Below are 16,328 nucleotides of genomic sequence, written 5' to 3'. Positions count from 1 at the left end.
AATTTCTAACTCTGTTTCTTCTGTCCAGTAGAACCCCCTTATGTGTAGGGGGCACATTCCAGGACTTTCACAAATGACTGAACCACAAAACCATCAAACACTATATTATATATACTGCTTTTTCCTATATAATTTATACCTACCATCGGTGAAGTATAATTTATAAATTAGGCACAGTGAAAGATTAATAACATCTGAGAATAAAACAGAACAATTATAACAATGTGCAGTAAAAAATAAAGCTATGTCAAGGTTTATGAATTGTTTATTTCTGGAATTTTCCATTTAATATTTTCACACTGTGGTTGATTGTAGATTATTGAAACTCTACAAAGGGAAACCACAGCTAAGTAGGGAGGTGGGAGATGACTGTAATTGTAAATCAATTATTTTCTTCTGATTATGTAACTAAACACCTTAGTAAAACTATTTAAAAGTGGGAAAAATGGGCTTTTGGTTTCAGAGGTTTCAGCCCACAGCACTGGGCTCCTTTCTCTCAGGTCCTTGGCAAGACAGAACAACATGGTTCACAGGCCTTCAGAACAAAATTGTTCAGAATACAGAGGGCAAAGAAAATAATAGAAAAGAGGCAAGAACAAGTTGGCCCTTCGGAAACAGGCTCTCAGTGTTCTCTCCCATCACCCAGACTTACCTCCCAATAGCCTTTCAGTTATGAATATAACTCATGAATGGATTCATTTTCTGATGAAATCAGAGTCCCCTTGATCTAACCATCTACCAATGGTGTCCCAATTAGTGTCACTACCTAGATGTAGACTCATCGATATCTGAGCCTTTGGGAGGGACCTTTTATAGTCAGACCACACATTCTACTAAGTTATGTTTGAAACTGCATCTCTACAATCTTTGTTTTCTTTGAAAACCCTTCTAGTGTTCTATCCTAGCACTGTCTATTGCCTCCCATAGTAAATGATGTTGTAAAGCCCGGCCCCACCCTGCTCATTCTGTTACCATGCCTTTTCATCTTTCACAATAATCACAATCCAGCTATTACAGATTAGCCAATAAAGCAGATTCACATAGCAACTTCACTCTATTACAGGAAACACAGAGGAAAAATGGAGGAAGGAAATTTTGTATGGTCTGAACTGCCTGTCCACTGAAGCCTGGGACATCAGAGCTATCAGCCAAGGGAAAGCTGGAAAGTCAGCATGGAAGATGTGCACTGCTCTACTGTAGTCTACATGCAGCCCACATAAGCACAGCCACTCAGAAACTCCACTCTTGACATTTTTCTGATAGGTCAGTAGGTCAGCTCCATTGGCATAAGAGGTGACACAGCATCCAGGCTGCCACATATGTAGCTCCAACAACAAGCCAGAGGAAGACAACAATTCCAGCCGGGAACACTACCAAACAACAAACAAAATGTCACCAAGGACCTTCTCTTCAGTAACAGTTGATCCTTAGAATTCTTTTACAGTGCCAATATCAACCCTTCAACCTGCCTACTTTGTCCCATAGATCTGATTCCATTTTCTGGAATCAGGCCAGGCTAAACCATTATAGTCCACTTCTTTCTCATGCTGGCACACCTATGAATTTGTTTTGTGACAAGGTGTGGCTATGTAGCCCAAGCTGGCCCTGTAAGCTCCTTCTGCTTCATCTTCCAATGTGAAGGTTCCACCTCTGTGTTTTGAAGGACCTGCTTTCTATCTAACCCCAAACAAACAACCTCAGTTCCATTTGCCATTTCTGTTAGGAAACAGCTTATAGATCTACATATGAACCTGGCTACAAACTCTCAATCCGGGAATGCTTTGCAACATACATAGATGTTATTTTTGAAACTGCATCTCTACAGTTCCACCAGAAAACACTAGAAGGGTTTTCAAAGAAAACAAAGATTGTAGAGATGCAGTTTCAAAAATAACTATTAGCAGAGGGCTAATGAACCAAACAGAAAACAGACATCAAGAAGTAAGTTAGAAACATACTGAGGCAGAAGAATCACCAAAGCGCCTCAAGGTCAAGAAGCATTCGGGAAATCACCTGACCACTCTAGGAAAGTTGTAAACACTAACAAACCCTGGAAAAACCAGACTGACTCTCCAGGTTCTTGCATGGACAGAAGATACAAGAGGCTAAATCTGCTAAGAGCATTGTGACAACTGATGCGAAGTCCATACAGAAAGATCAACCTTCACCATGGCATCTGAATTTTGCTTTCTGCTAGGAAAAACTGGAAATACAGTTGTTATTATCTTTTTTCTCTGTCTGTGATAAATCTCACTTCAAATGTAACTGAAGATGGAAAGTCAACATGAGGCACCTCTGTTTGGGGTGATGTTTCATCTGGGAACCAATTATCACCAGGAAGAGTGTTTGAGAATTAGGGAAACTAACCTTTTCTAATCCGCTGTCTAATAGAAAGTTCTCTGCAGCCAATCAATAATGGCTGTGGTGAAGAGGCCCGGCAGAAGTCTCTCTCTTCGCCTCCACATCAGTAATTAAACCCAGTTTAATGAGATTGCCCGAGAGCTGGGTGTCTGAGAGCAGAAGCAGACAGCAGCAGTGAGAGAGAGCGGCTTGCAGCAGGAAGCTGAGAGGGAAGCAAAACAGAAGTTGAAGCTGTTCGAAGCAAGTCCTGCCAAGTCTCTCCAGAAAACATGAGATGTGGAACCCGAAGGCAGATGCCTGCTCCAGTACACAGGTAGCTATGGTTACCTGTCACAGTGACCATCTTTGATCTGCTCCTTCCTCCCAGTTGGTGAAGATTCCTAAATCTCACCATCCTTTTCCAGAATGGTGTTCGATGCCTAGGTTTGGACACCAGACTCTATTCAGCCTACGGGCAGTTTAACCATGTCCCCTTAGACAAGACTTATCATCACCTTCTGAAGCCTGGGTGTAAAATGGGACAGCGACAGCTTACATCTCTAGAGAATTGTCTGTGCTGAGCAGACCTTACATTTAAGACAAAGCACAGTGCTGGACCCCTAGCTAATATCTGCTCTATCAAGTAAGCACTGTTACGGGGCACTACTAGTGTTCCCCAGATCCTCCAGGTAAGAATGGCTCAGATCAGGATTCTGTCAGATTGCCATGAGTTACAGACTGGGAAGGACTCAACGATACTTGTTAAGAAACCTGTGCCAAATGGACAGCTACTATTGTCTACAAAAGGGTGGGAATCAACAATGAATGACAAGTCGGGAAGGTACTTGCAGGGCCTGGACAATGTAGGTCTCTGGCAGTGAAGAGTAGAGAGAGATAAGGGAGAGATGAGATGTCAATACAAAGTTTGCTTCCTTCCTTTAGAAAACCTCCACAGTGGAGAAATAAAACCTTGGAGTCTCAAGCCACTCCAAAAAGAAATATCCCTCAAATATAAACTTTGAAAGGAAAGGCAACCTCTGCCATGTTACCTGAAAAAGCTGAAAAGCCTTAGAAATACCTCAGCAGCTGGGGCGTTGTCACCCCCAAGAAGGAACCATATGGCGTGCTTCATGCTACTCATAAATTTCCTTTGGGCACTTAAGCTTAACAAAAGGGCATAAAACAATTCTGCATTTTAATAAGAGACTCCCCTTCCCAGAACCATTTCCCACCAAACAGAATCTATCTGCATAAGCCTGTGCCAAATGCATGCTGGCCAGCCACTCTGTGATTTAAGATCAGCTATTTCTTGTCTCCATCCTCCATAATGAAGCCAGTCACATTTTATTGCCAAATGGCCCTGGTAATGCCTCCGTAACTGCCCATCCAAGGTGCTTCTGCTTTCGGGAATAAAGAGCAAATCTGAATTTCACCAAGATAAACTCGTGGCTGGGTCAATACATCGAATGGTTATCGTTTGCGCCCCGCACTTTATCTATTTTTAGGCCTTGTTCCTGAGAGGAAATAAAAATGTATCACCTGCATGTGGAGAAGCTAGGGCCTGGGGGAGGGCTTCTGAGAACTGTTTACTGGAGGGCAGAGATGCAAACACAGCAAGGCCCCCATGGCTGTCGGAGGGGAAGGCAACAGTGATGGGTGGGGTGTGGGAGGGGAAGGCAACAGTGATGGGTGGGGTGTGGGAGGAGAAGGCAACAGTGATGGGTGGGGAGTGGGAGGCAGAGGAGGAAAGTTCCTGCCTCCAGAACCAGCCCTGCATGTGACAGGCATTTGTCTGAGGCTGGTCTTCAGCCCTGTGAGCATTTCCAGTGAAAGAACTGAAGACTTGCAGGGTCATCTCACTTGAAATCTTTGCTAGAATGGGCTCCAGTACTCCTAAGAAGCTCACGCTCTTCTTAGCTTCCTGTGCGTGGCCTGTCACTTGGCTTAATACGCGGAGTAAGTATGATATTCAAATAGAAAGACCATCAATCCTTCAGAGGCAGACCAAGTCATCAGACAGTAAGTAAACCTCAAATCTTTCAATCTCTCAATCTCTCTCTGTGTCTCTGTCTCTCTTTCTCTCTCTGTTCTAGATTACTCTTACTGGCAGTATCCTACTCTCTTGCTATTGATCAATCTCTCTGCTGTGTTTGTTTGTTTGTTTGAGGGTGTGGGCATTTGGTTTGATTTTTTGGTTTTATTTTTGAGACAAGATGTCACTCTGTATCTAATCTTCAAACTCACAACAATATTCAGGTCTCAGCCTTTCAGGTGATACAAGCCTTTTGGATTTATTGTCATTAACAGACTATGTGAATTGCACAATGGAAGCTTGTGGTCTCACATCATTCCCCCTTGGTGACTTGTGAGACCCATGCACTTATGCAGAACATCATGGCACCAGGAGCACCTAGAAGAGTCATTCAGCTCGTGGAAGACAGAAAGCAGAGAATGATGGGAAGTGAGCAATGACACTTTGTATCCCTCACTCATGAACCACCTTACTTCTGCCATCTATGCTGCAGGTCCTGCAGTCCCACAACCTCTAAAAACAGTGTTCCAAATTGGAACAAGCAATTGAAACATAAGCCTGTGAGTCATTTCCTACTTGATCTATCATCACCACATTTGAGACAGTGGCTGTCCCATTGGCCTGCATTCTAAAGTGACGAGACCTAGAGTAGAATACTAGCCCACCCCAGATGTGAACAGAACAGATGTGACAGGAACGACCTTGGTGTCTCATGCCACTGAGACCCAGGGAAAGCTGTGTTACAGAAACCCCAGCATGTCTACACTCTCCAATTCCAGTGCTGGGAATTTTTCTTTCTCTGGACAGAGCCAGAAATTGTTAGAGCTCAGAATTCTCCAAGAGATGGAAAAAAGAGAAGTTTGTATTTCTTCCCATCTGTCATTTACACTGACTTACACTGGATCCAGTCATACTTGAAACCTTTATTGCTCCTTAGAAGTTTTTGCATTTATTGTTGCACTGTTGTCAGAGTCCACTTGAATGACTTCCCCTCACTCATAAACAAGAGTCTCAAACAGTATTTCTCATATAGAACTTGTCAGAATTTCTGTAGGAAAAGACCAAGCTAGGAAAGACAGGATGTGTTTCTGACCTGGAAAGTTCTGTTAGAAAAGACCTTTCCTTTCCATGCTGGCCTGGTCCAGGACTGCTGCCACTCTAGGGGTGGCTACTGACCTTGCAAATTCTGACCAACATCAATACCACCGTGTTCTCCTTTTAGGATAAGCTAAAGAAAACAACCGCTTCCTCTTAGTCCCTGGTCCCTGAGACCAGGCTTTGAGATTTTAGTAATAACATTGAGCTTACAAATGCCTCTATCCAGTCAAATCCATGTCACTGGAGACATGAGCCTTCAGAGTATCCAATCACTTCACAGTCATGTTCATCCTAAAGTGCCCTCAGTGCCACGCCTTTGCACTTAACATGGAACTAGGTATCCAAGAAGGGGCACCGTCTGAGTGATGGCTTAGTGAATGAAATGACATAGGCAGGAAACTTAGAACACAGCCATGGCTCCTGGGTGGTTTTGAAGATGGCCTTTAACCTCCACCAGCCTCAGCTTCATCTGTGAGGCAAGGTGGTTTCACTGTCCTCCTCCTCATAGTTTTTTTTTTTTTTTTTTTTTTTTTTTTTTTTTTTTTTTTTTTTTTTTTTTTTTTTTTTTTTTTTTTTTTTTTTTATCACTGGTATCCTGCCCTTAATTTGCACCCTCGGCCCAAGCTCTCTCAGGATTACTGCTGTCTTAATGCTCTTCCCTGCTCCTTTACAAGGTGCCCTGCTCAGGCAGAATGCTGAACATTCACCATCCCTCCCCCACTACATCATCTTTGACTTGACCTTCTCAGATGCCTTCAGGGCTATAGATAAAATGGCTTGGATTGGCTCAGTGCTCAGAACTCAGCTGACCGTGTAGCCATGAGGACTCAGAAGTCTGTAAGGTAAAAATGTCAGGGCCTGGGACACTGGATCATGACACACTCACAAAGCAGGGAAAGGGACAACTACTAATCCCAGGATCTTAGGAAATGTAGAAGAAGCAAGAGAAATCACTGCAAAGGAATATAAATGGTTTTTAGGATGCAGGGCAATACCATGGAAGCACACAGAAGAGTCCTAAGAATTCCCAGTGATGTATGATGAAGAGTTGCTCTATCGGGAGGTCTCTCCCGTGTGGCTCCATCATAATAGATGCTGTTTTTGTTGCTTCCTTCCTTGTTTGTTCTTTCTTTGCTATAATCAATCTCTTTATCAACTATGGGTTCTTTGGTGTTTATTTTCTTTAAAACAAAGCAGCAAAAACAAGTGTTGTTATGCTGTTTGTATCACTGATGCATAGCTACTGGACTAAATGGGTACACAGCATCTATGCAAAGACAAGAGTGAAATACAATAACAGGTAGGCTTACAGGGTACTCTTACACAAGATTAGTGGATTGCGGCCACTGGGTGGCACAGCACTGGCTGTGAAATAAGGCTGTCACATTATTTCTCAGGAGACAGACTGCTGAAGACTCAGAATAAGCTCTGAGCAGCTAAAATGTACTAGTGGGCACAGACTTAACCACACCATGCCCATGCATCAGTCGATGCCCATGGCTCAGTCTACAACTGAGCTCTGCTATCCCATATGGAGAGCAGAGAGTAACAATGGACATAATCACAGGCTCTCTATGACACAGCATTATGAAGGTAGCTCCAGCAATTCCACTGGATGGGGCTTCATGTGTGAAACTCAGTGGCTGTAAACTCATATGCTCCATTTGTTCCATGTGTTTCTAACTGATGAAGTCAAACAAGAGCCTTGTCTTTTCTACTCATGGCTACATCAGCACTTACATGGGGATGATCAATACCCACTAACTGAATTGCTAGGTGGAATTTGAAGGCAACAGAAGATTTACAATGAATCTCCAAGTTGTTTTGAAATATCAAAAAAATCTTAGGAGAATAAGAAAAGAGTGAGCTAGAATTCAGAAATCACTGCTCAACAGGAGAGCTCTTTACTTCCTTGTGCCATACTCTTCATGCCTCCCTATTGTCTTACACATGGCGAGTTCATTTATATCCATCAATAGTCATCACATAGGCACTTCAGTTTCTTGAGCATGATCTATTTTATTGTGAGAATCCTCTAGAACTGGGAATAGTGTACGTAAAGTTTACCCTCATCACAAAAGAGTCAGAAATGTCATTTGAACTGTGTCCTCTTGAGGTATCCGGTGTCTTTTTTTATAGCCAAGTGTCTGGGAGTTAGGAAAAGCAACTTTCACAAGAACATGTGGCTATCTTGTTCTCCCTTTACTTTGAGTATCCTCAAAATATTGAGTATGAGTCTTTAAACAAAAATAAGCTAGACTAGTTTTTCTCTGAAGCTCTCAAAAAATCGCATCCCACAAACTGATTCATAAATGATAAGTTAGTTATTATAACATCTCATCCCAGTGGGCCATTGCCTGCAAGCAAACAACAGGGAAGAAATAAGACAGATGATTTCACTGATCAAAAAAAAATCAAATAACTTCATACAAAATTAGTCAAAGACCTTAGAGTATTTAGCAACTCTTCTAAGTGCCCCTAAAGCAAACAGGGGTGCTCACTGATCAGAAAGAAAAATGGCACTTGAAGTGTATTGACCTGTCATGACCATAGAGAAGCCACCAGACTTAGCTCTCAAAGACAGATTTAAGCATATGAACACAACTGAAGTTTTGTGGTTAACATAATGAATCTCTAAGCTTCAGAGACTAGGTTTGAGGTCTGGGCATACCATTCTTTCCCCAAGCACTGTTATACTCTCTGCCTTAGTCTGGTCATCACCTGCACTTGCCTCTAATGATGGCTAGCTTCTCATCAAAACATGTGAACATTAAATAGCAATTGTGAGATTCTGGTATAAACATACAATAGAAGAGAATCTGGAAGAGTGAATTTGTTACTGTTGCCTACTGTAAAAAACAATGACAAAACCAGCAGCAACAAAAACTGGCTATACATAAACCATGGAGGAAAGGTGAATGTTTTTTCTCACTTATTCAGAGGTTTGGTTCAGCATGGAAAAGAGGAAGTGGTACTATAACTTCACACCTGCAGGCAGGAAGCAGAGCAAAGTCACAACAAAGAAGGGGTGAGCAGAAGAAACAGCCTGCTAAGACACATCTCAGGTCCCACTCTTCACAGTTCCATCCCTGGGAAATAGTCTGCTTAGATTCTAAATCATTCAATAGCTAGAACCCTTTCTTTAGGTCAGAAACTTCATATTGTAATCATCCCTGGAAATGTCCTCAAAGACACATCTATTCTTAGGCCTTGTTCCTGAAAGGCACCCTTCACATGTAACCTAGGTGTACCGCGGTCTACTCAAATAGAACACCAAGTTTAACACAGTGATCAGAAGATACTAGTGTTAGCTAAGCTGTTCAAAACAGGAACAATGTGAACATAAGCCCCAGGTCACATGGTGAAGTTAATGGATGCCTGTCTCAGTCCTGTACAGACTGGTCTAGACTACTCACTGTACAGAGAAGTTCTCCTAATGCCCCAGCGTAAAAGAGAAGTCAATGGAAACTCTACTTAGAAAATATACAAACAGCAATGACCGGATCACTTAACAATCATGTGCAAAGCATACTGAATCTTAGAGGACAGAACTACTCGCCATGTCAAGTTCACAGAGAGGCAAATCTCCATCGAGAGCTGGATTACCGGTTGCCTGGGGCTGAGAGTAGGGATGCAGATTGATTAGAAAATAGCACTGAAGAGCTTGTCAGGGAGAAGAAAATGCTCTAAATCAGCTGGGGATAGTAGCTGCACAACTCACAATTTTCTAAAAATGCTTGCAACACATACAATTATTTCATGTAAACATTATCTCACAAAAATTAGCAGACGGGCAACATTTGATGCCTTCAGGATGGGCATTATCCACTAAAGGGAGACGGAATTTTACTTCCTGAGGAAGGGTCTGGCACAGAATCAAAGGTTGAAAAAAAGACTGAATTCACTTGATGAGAGGTCAGTGTTACGGCAGGTAAAGGAGAAGATGGAAACTGTGGTGGGTGAGAAGATGGGGTGAAGCAGGGGTATCCTGTGGCTAGGTAGATCTCTGCATTGCCCATCTCCAGCAGTGCCCAGACACAGTTGCTTGGCATTCTATTGCTCACTTCCATGGTAGGCTTTGGCTTTGCAAAAGACACATCTGAGCTGACTGTTTGAAACCACAAATCCCCTTATAGGACATGAGAGCGGAGCGAAGTGTTTGATTTCTCTGATGCTTCCCTTGTCGAAGCTTCCCCTTCACTGGTACTTAGGGGATTTGCAGCTTCTTTGCTGAACAGACACAAGAGGTTTTTCTGCTTAATCCCCAGATCTTTAAAGTTTGGGCTGCATTCAGCTTGTGTTTCATGAGCATCACAAGGTAATCTGTGACACTGAGTTCCAGCTTTGAAACAGAGAGTGAGCTGGGAGAAATCAAGGTGCTCAGAAAGTCAAAGCTGAGAGCTGTGCCCCTCAGAGTCCCTGGCAGGGTCACAATTCTCATCCAACTGTCCTACCTCAGAAGACAGGGTTACATTGTGTTACACTATTGTCCTGGAATCTGGTCCTTGGACCCCTCACCCCACCTGAGCCAATCAGATTGGCTCTCTAAAGTGTGGATGTGAAGACTATTCTTACTGATTGGTCATGGACCATTAACCCACACAGAGTAGTAGCTATGTCTTCTAAAACTGATATCTGTTCTACAGAGTGATAAAACTGACTGTTAATTTCCATTGTCAACTGTTGCCTGGCACATACGTCTTATTTTTTCAAACTAGGTTCACTTTATTCTAATTCTGGGATATGTTCAAGGCCTCACATGCTTTCAAGAAATTCCTCCATGTTCTTTACATCATGTCCAAGAGTAGCTTTCCCAGTAGCCTCTGCTTTTGCAATGAACCAGAATGTTCACTATCCAAAATAGCAGATGTTAACTGCACAATCAGTTCAGACAACCATACAGAACATACATAGAAACACACCAGAGCAAGTCTATTTCAACTTCAACTTAAGAGGCTTCACTTTTAAAGATTCACTTTTTATTTACGTGCATGTATATTTCCATGCATGAAATTATGTATATCACATGTATGAAGCAGCCAGAGATGCTGGAAGAGGAACCCGCATCCCCCTGGAACTGTAGTTACAGATAGTTGTTGTAAGCATCCATGTGGGTGCTAGGAACTGAACCTGTGTTCCTTGCAAGAGTAGTAGGCACTTTTAACCACTCAGCCCTCTCTCCAGCCCCAGGGAGCCTCCTTTTGTAATAGATGGGAAGTATGCAGCATAGAAACCTGAAATTCAAAGACAGATCAGTAGATACACATAGGAATCAGATACACAAGGCTTTCTATGAAGTACAGCTGTTGTAAATATATGTTTTGCTTTAATGGTTACTATATGAGAATGGGTAAAATAGGCAAAATGCATAGAATAGAACATTATGCAAAGTAAGGACTGGGTACAGATAGTAAACAATACTGACATTATTCCAAGGGCAATGGAAAGTACTTGAAAAAATGTTAACAATGGTGTAATATTAGTCCCCCTGGATGTGGTCTGGAGTAGAGCCTTGCTGAGTATCAGAGACAGATAGAAAGCTGTTGCTACCTTGAAAGTTAAAGAGAAGAGTATCTTTAGCTTCACTGGCATCAGTAAGTATAAACAAGAGCTGACAACTCTCAAAGACATTCAAGAGATTCAGAAGGATGTGGTCATGGGTTGTCTGTAGGGAGTAAAAGAACAGACAGCTCAAAGTTAGCTCTTAGATTTTAGAATGAATGACTACATGCTTGGTCATGTCCTTTTTCCCTTTATTTTTGAGATTATAATCTAATTACATTTCTCCCTTTTTGTTCTCCTTCCAAGAACTCCTATATATCTCCCATATATTCTTTGCTTACCTTCAAATTCATGGCCTCTTTCTTTACTAGTCCTTATTGCATGCATATATATATGTATATATATATATATATATATACATATATATATATATGGAATATATATACATATATATAACATAACATAAAGCTGTTGATTCCATATGTTACTTGTATGTATTTCTTAGGGCATGTCATTTGGCACTGGACAAGCAGTTGGTGTGCTCCTTCCTGGGGAAAGCTACCTCTTCTGCTTGCAGCTTTCCTCAGTTTCCTGTACTTCATTGTATAGGGCTGAGATCCCATAAGTTCTTCTCCATCCTGCCTGGTACAGTCATTGGTGCCATCCATATTCAGCTTACATATGGGCAAATATGCTGATGAGATTTGGAAGACATAACTTTTGACCTTATTAGGAGACACATTCTCACAGCAAATCCTTTGATATTCTGGCTCTTAAAATCTCTCTGCCCCATGTATTGCAATGTTCCCTGAGCCTTAGATGTGAGAGTGTTTTCTAGATGTACCCACTGATTGGTTATGATGTCTGTAGTGGTTTCCATCTGTTCTAAAGAGAAGCCTCCTTTGATGAGGGGTGAAGACTACATTCATCTGTGGATATAAGGGCAAATGTCTAGACTGTTCTTAGGGATTGTGCTGGTTTAGTAATTAGTGGTTGTAGATTCCTCTCCAACAACCATGAGTACATTAGTGCTGAGTAGTAAGGTAGGGTTCTAGTACCAGCCATGGTCTTCCTCTTGCTGAGTGGGTCTCAAGTTCAACTGAAGAACTGTTGTTTACCACTAAGGTATGCATGACACTGCTGCATCCTTAGTGTTTTCATGATACACTGGTTATTGATGTGGTTCACTGGCATCATACCTGGGTAGGACTGTTGGCTGCCTCTCTCCTTTGGAATCTTACATGGTGCCTTCTGATACCTTACAAGGTAGTCCTCAGGGAGTGGGTGCTCAGGTTGATTCTAGGTCAGTGGTCTCTAGGTCCTGTTTCTGAAGTGTATGCTGCAATGAGGATTTATCTTCCATCTCTTGAGGTAGTAACTAATAGGCTATATGTTTTGAGAGTCTCTTAGACAGCCCTAGACAACAACAACAACAACAACAACAACAACAAAAACCCATAAGGCTGGTGCTGGGGTTTTGTGGTCACTTCCCTCTCAACAAATCATGAATACCAGAAGAAAATTAGAAGGTGTGGGAGAGACTACAACTTCAGATTTTAGATACAATGAAACCAAGGTAGATTTAAAATATCCAGGTGGAGATGTCAAGTGGGTTCTTGGATATTAGTGTGTGAAGCTCAAAGGAGACCATTAATAAGAAGCTTTGCTAGCCATCTTGTACAGAGTTGAGTTGAACCCACTGGTAGACATCAGCTACTTCAAAGGGAGTGTCCGGGTCACATTCCCAGAAAAAGCCAATGGAATCCACTTAGCCATGATGGATGTGACAGTTTACCTAGAAGGTCCTCTGTGCCTCAAGTCCAGATCAATAAATATCTATTTATTGAACAAACAAATCAATCAATCAATTCATGAATGGGATTTGAAGCTAGGACTGCATAACTGGTCCTCCTGTAGCAGCAGCAGAGAGAATCGTGGCCTGCAATAAACTTTTGTTTCTGAATTTGAGGCTCTGAAACTATTTTGATTGTCTTTTCAAAAAATAATGTAAAATCAGGAGTTTCAGGAAACAATACTACACTGAAGCATCTCCAGAAAAACCAACCAACCAAACAAAAAACCCTAAGAGAGTTTTTAGAAATATGCTCACTGTTGATCTGCCAACATTCTTTCCCCTGTGAGAAAATCCTTGAGTTGCAGGCTACAGAACCCCCGTGAGCTTGAGTGAGCGTTCTCTGTTTAGTCTTCCCTTGGGGCAATGTGGCAGGTCAAGCCCTGGTCTTCCCAGTGCAGACATAAAGAAACAGAAAGGGGTCAGGCAAGCTTGGCTGAAAGCACTTAGTGACCTTAGTTAACACAGAGATAAAATTGTGTATATTCTCCAATTAACACCGAACAGCTTTTCCACTGAAGCAAAGCAGTCCACCAGAAACCCTGCTATTTCCTTGGGAAAAAGCTCCAAAGAAGAAAAACCTGTGATTGGAAAAGGCTTCCCAGAACATCTTCTTTGAAATTTTCTCAGCACATGCGCTTGTGCAGCAGTGGTTAAAAATGAAGGAAGAGAGAAAGATCAAAACAAGGTTGCTGAATTTTACGTGGTGAAGCCAGAAAACCCAGTTTTAAACGATGCTCTCTTCATCAAGCAATTATAATTTTACCACAAAAATGTGCATTAGGTTTCAGATGCCTGACACTCTCACAGGCCTTCCAAACCAAAACTGTCCAGTGGCTCTACCCATCTGCCACAGATGTGAAGACCAGGGTCAGGCACAGACATTTTACACATAGTAAGGTGATGGGTCATCATAGAAAGTGAGGGCCTGAATTCAAAACCTGGCTTTGTGACTTATTTGCTCATCAGCCAGTAAAGATTATTAAAGTCCCCTTAATCAAACTTTCCTCATTTGTAAGTGATACAGGAAGTGATTCCTACATGTCGGTGAGCAGAGTGTTTGGGGAGTAACTCCACAGTGTGTAAAGCCCTAGTCCTCATCCCCACCACTGCCCCCAGGACCAGAACAGTAGACATACAGAAGCATCTGGAAAGCTTGTTAAAACACAGCTTTCTGAGAGCCATGTTCTGACACTGGAGTAGGTAGGCATGCATCCCATGACTCTGCATTTCCAATCAGTATCCACTGATGCTGGTATAGAGGAAGTACTACAGCAGTGACACTAGTTAGCAGCTGCTATCTCTTCAAGGAGAGAGATGTCCAACAACCTGGGATACAGTAATTTTTCAACCAATATTTATTGAATGAACAATTCTCTCTCAAGGACTTTTCTTAGTTTGATGGCCTATGCCTTGGTCTTGTTTGGGATTCTATATTAAAATGCCATCTTGATGTTTAGCTCATAAACCAAAGAAATGCATTTACTGTTCCCAAGGCTGAGATGTCCAAGATCAAGGTCTTAGCAGATTCTACAACTCATAACAGTGTATTTCCTAACTCACAATGGAACTGTCTTGCTGCGATGGCATAGGGTGGAAAGAACAACCTAGCTCTCCAAGATGTTTTTAATAAAAACATTAATCACAAGCAACTGCACATGGTCCTGTTCCAAATACTACTATGACATTATGTTAATTCAAAATACAAATTGTATAGGGATACTATCACTTGAACAAAAATGGCCAATGGTCAAAGAACTGGAAGTCAGAAGAGTTAGGTGGAGAAGGCAAGAACAACAGAAGCCATGGACTTGTCCTAGCCTATGAGTCAAAACTTAGGAGAGAGATAATCAGCAAGATCCAGCCAGGCAAATGGAATCCAAGGCTGAAATTCAGAGCTGACATATATCCAAGGAATTGGAATAGGCACTACAAAGCTCTCTTGCTAGTGAGGTGACAAGAAAAACAGATTGTACAAGCATCTATTTTTGAAAACCGTTCCAGTCCCAGTAAGGGGAAACACTACTGCTTCCTGCCTTCCTGTGCGGCCCATGTTTCCTCACTCTCTTCCTTCTCCAGTGATTCAGGGATGGGTTGTCACAATCAGGGAAGGCCTAATACCTACTCAACTTGGTCCTGAATTAAAAATCTGGCTTGGTGACTTATTTCTTGATCAGCCAGGAAACAGTATTAAAATCCTCCCAATCACAGCTCCTTCCTCTGTCATATATCCAGGATTGCCTCTTTCCAAGGATAAGAGGTGTAAAATTGCAGGATGCAGTGACTGGCTCAGTATATATGTGCAGATTCTGAGTCCCTTGACCAAACTGACAATGTTGGAAATTTGAAAATGCAGTTAGCATTTTTCTTCTTCCTTCATCAACTATACAGTTGTTTTGGAGCATCGGCAGTTGTTCCAGGTTTGAGTATTTGGACAAAGTAACAGACAAGAGTGATAGAGACCTTTACTATGAAGAAGCTGACATTGAAGCAATGGTGCAATAATCATAAAGATTATGGTAGAGGGTACAATAATATTAGAATTGGGAATGGTTGGTTATAAATGTTCATAAGCCATATTCATTCACTTTACTTTTTTTGTACATAGCTTTCCTGGATGGAATGTGTTAAGAGGATTAAAGGAAACAATTTTAGAGATGGCAGCCTAGAAAAACAGTGCTATATACAAAAGGAAAACAAAACTGAGGGAATTGAAGGTTACAAGGGGGCCCCTGGGATTAGGAGGATTGGGGTACTTGAGCAATAGATAGAAAGCCAGGGTATATAAAGAATGAATAAAGAAAGTCTGGTATGAAATGAAGCAAAAGCAGGCCAGATGTCAAAGGTGGGCTTTGGATCTGGAGAGATGATTAATAAGAGTATGGATCAATGGGTGCTGCTATTTCAAAGGAACTGTGTTCAGTTCCCAGTATTGACAGTGGGTGGCTTACAACCTCCTATAACTCCAGTTCCAGGGGATTTAATGCCCTCATCTTGAGGGGTCAATATAGATACTCAGTGGAAGTGTGGTGTTACTGAAGGCAAAGGAGAGGCAGGGGGCACATCTTAGATTATGACAGGAGTCAAAACAAGATTTTATTGAAATGGAGAGGCAGAAAGATGACCATACCAACATTGGCATTAAAAGCAGTGGCATTTATGTGAACCCAAAGATATCAGACTAGAGAAAGGCACATGTCCCAGATGCTTCAGACCCATTCCTCTGCTTTATGGTTGTGGATCCTGGGTCTTCACTGGAAACTCAGAAATGTGAAACTAGCTTTCTTCCTCATGTCTTGTTGACTCAATTTTCTGTGTGCATGTTTATGTGCACACAGACATATGCATGTAGGTGTAGATGTCATAGGTCTATATCAAAAAAGGTCTTCTTTGACCATTGCCTATCTTATTTGTTTTAATACAAGCTTGTTTCTGTGTGAGTCTGTGCAGTGCCTGCAGAGACTAGAACAGAGCATCAAATTCCCTAGTGCTTGAATCATAAGC

General features: G+C 41.8%; 1 protein-coding gene and 1 long non-coding RNA gene across 6 annotated transcripts in view; one reads left to right on the top strand and one right to left on the bottom strand.

Annotated features, from left to right (window-relative positions):
• Window positions 1–16,328, bottom strand: part of Hs3st4 (heparan sulfate-glucosamine 3-sulfotransferase 4) — a 417,366-nt gene that overhangs the window by 169,280 nt on the left and 231,758 nt on the right. The window lies entirely within an intron of this gene.
• LOC116102928 lies at window positions 3,924–4,928 on the top strand. The gene is made up of 2 exons (XR_004123328.1): window positions 3,924–4,359; window positions 4,648–4,928. It is a non-coding gene; the product is annotated as an uncharacterized LOC116102928 (long non-coding RNA).

This window comes from Mastomys coucha, unplaced genomic scaffold (genome assembly GCF_008632895.1).
Source record: "Mastomys coucha isolate ucsf_1 unplaced genomic scaffold, UCSF_Mcou_1 pScaffold21, whole genome shotgun sequence".
Lineage (NCBI taxonomy): Eukaryota > Metazoa > Chordata > Mammalia > Rodentia > Muridae > Mastomys > Mastomys coucha.
Note: the sequence above shows the minus strand (reverse complement) of the source record. Positions and strands in the feature narration are given on the sequence as shown.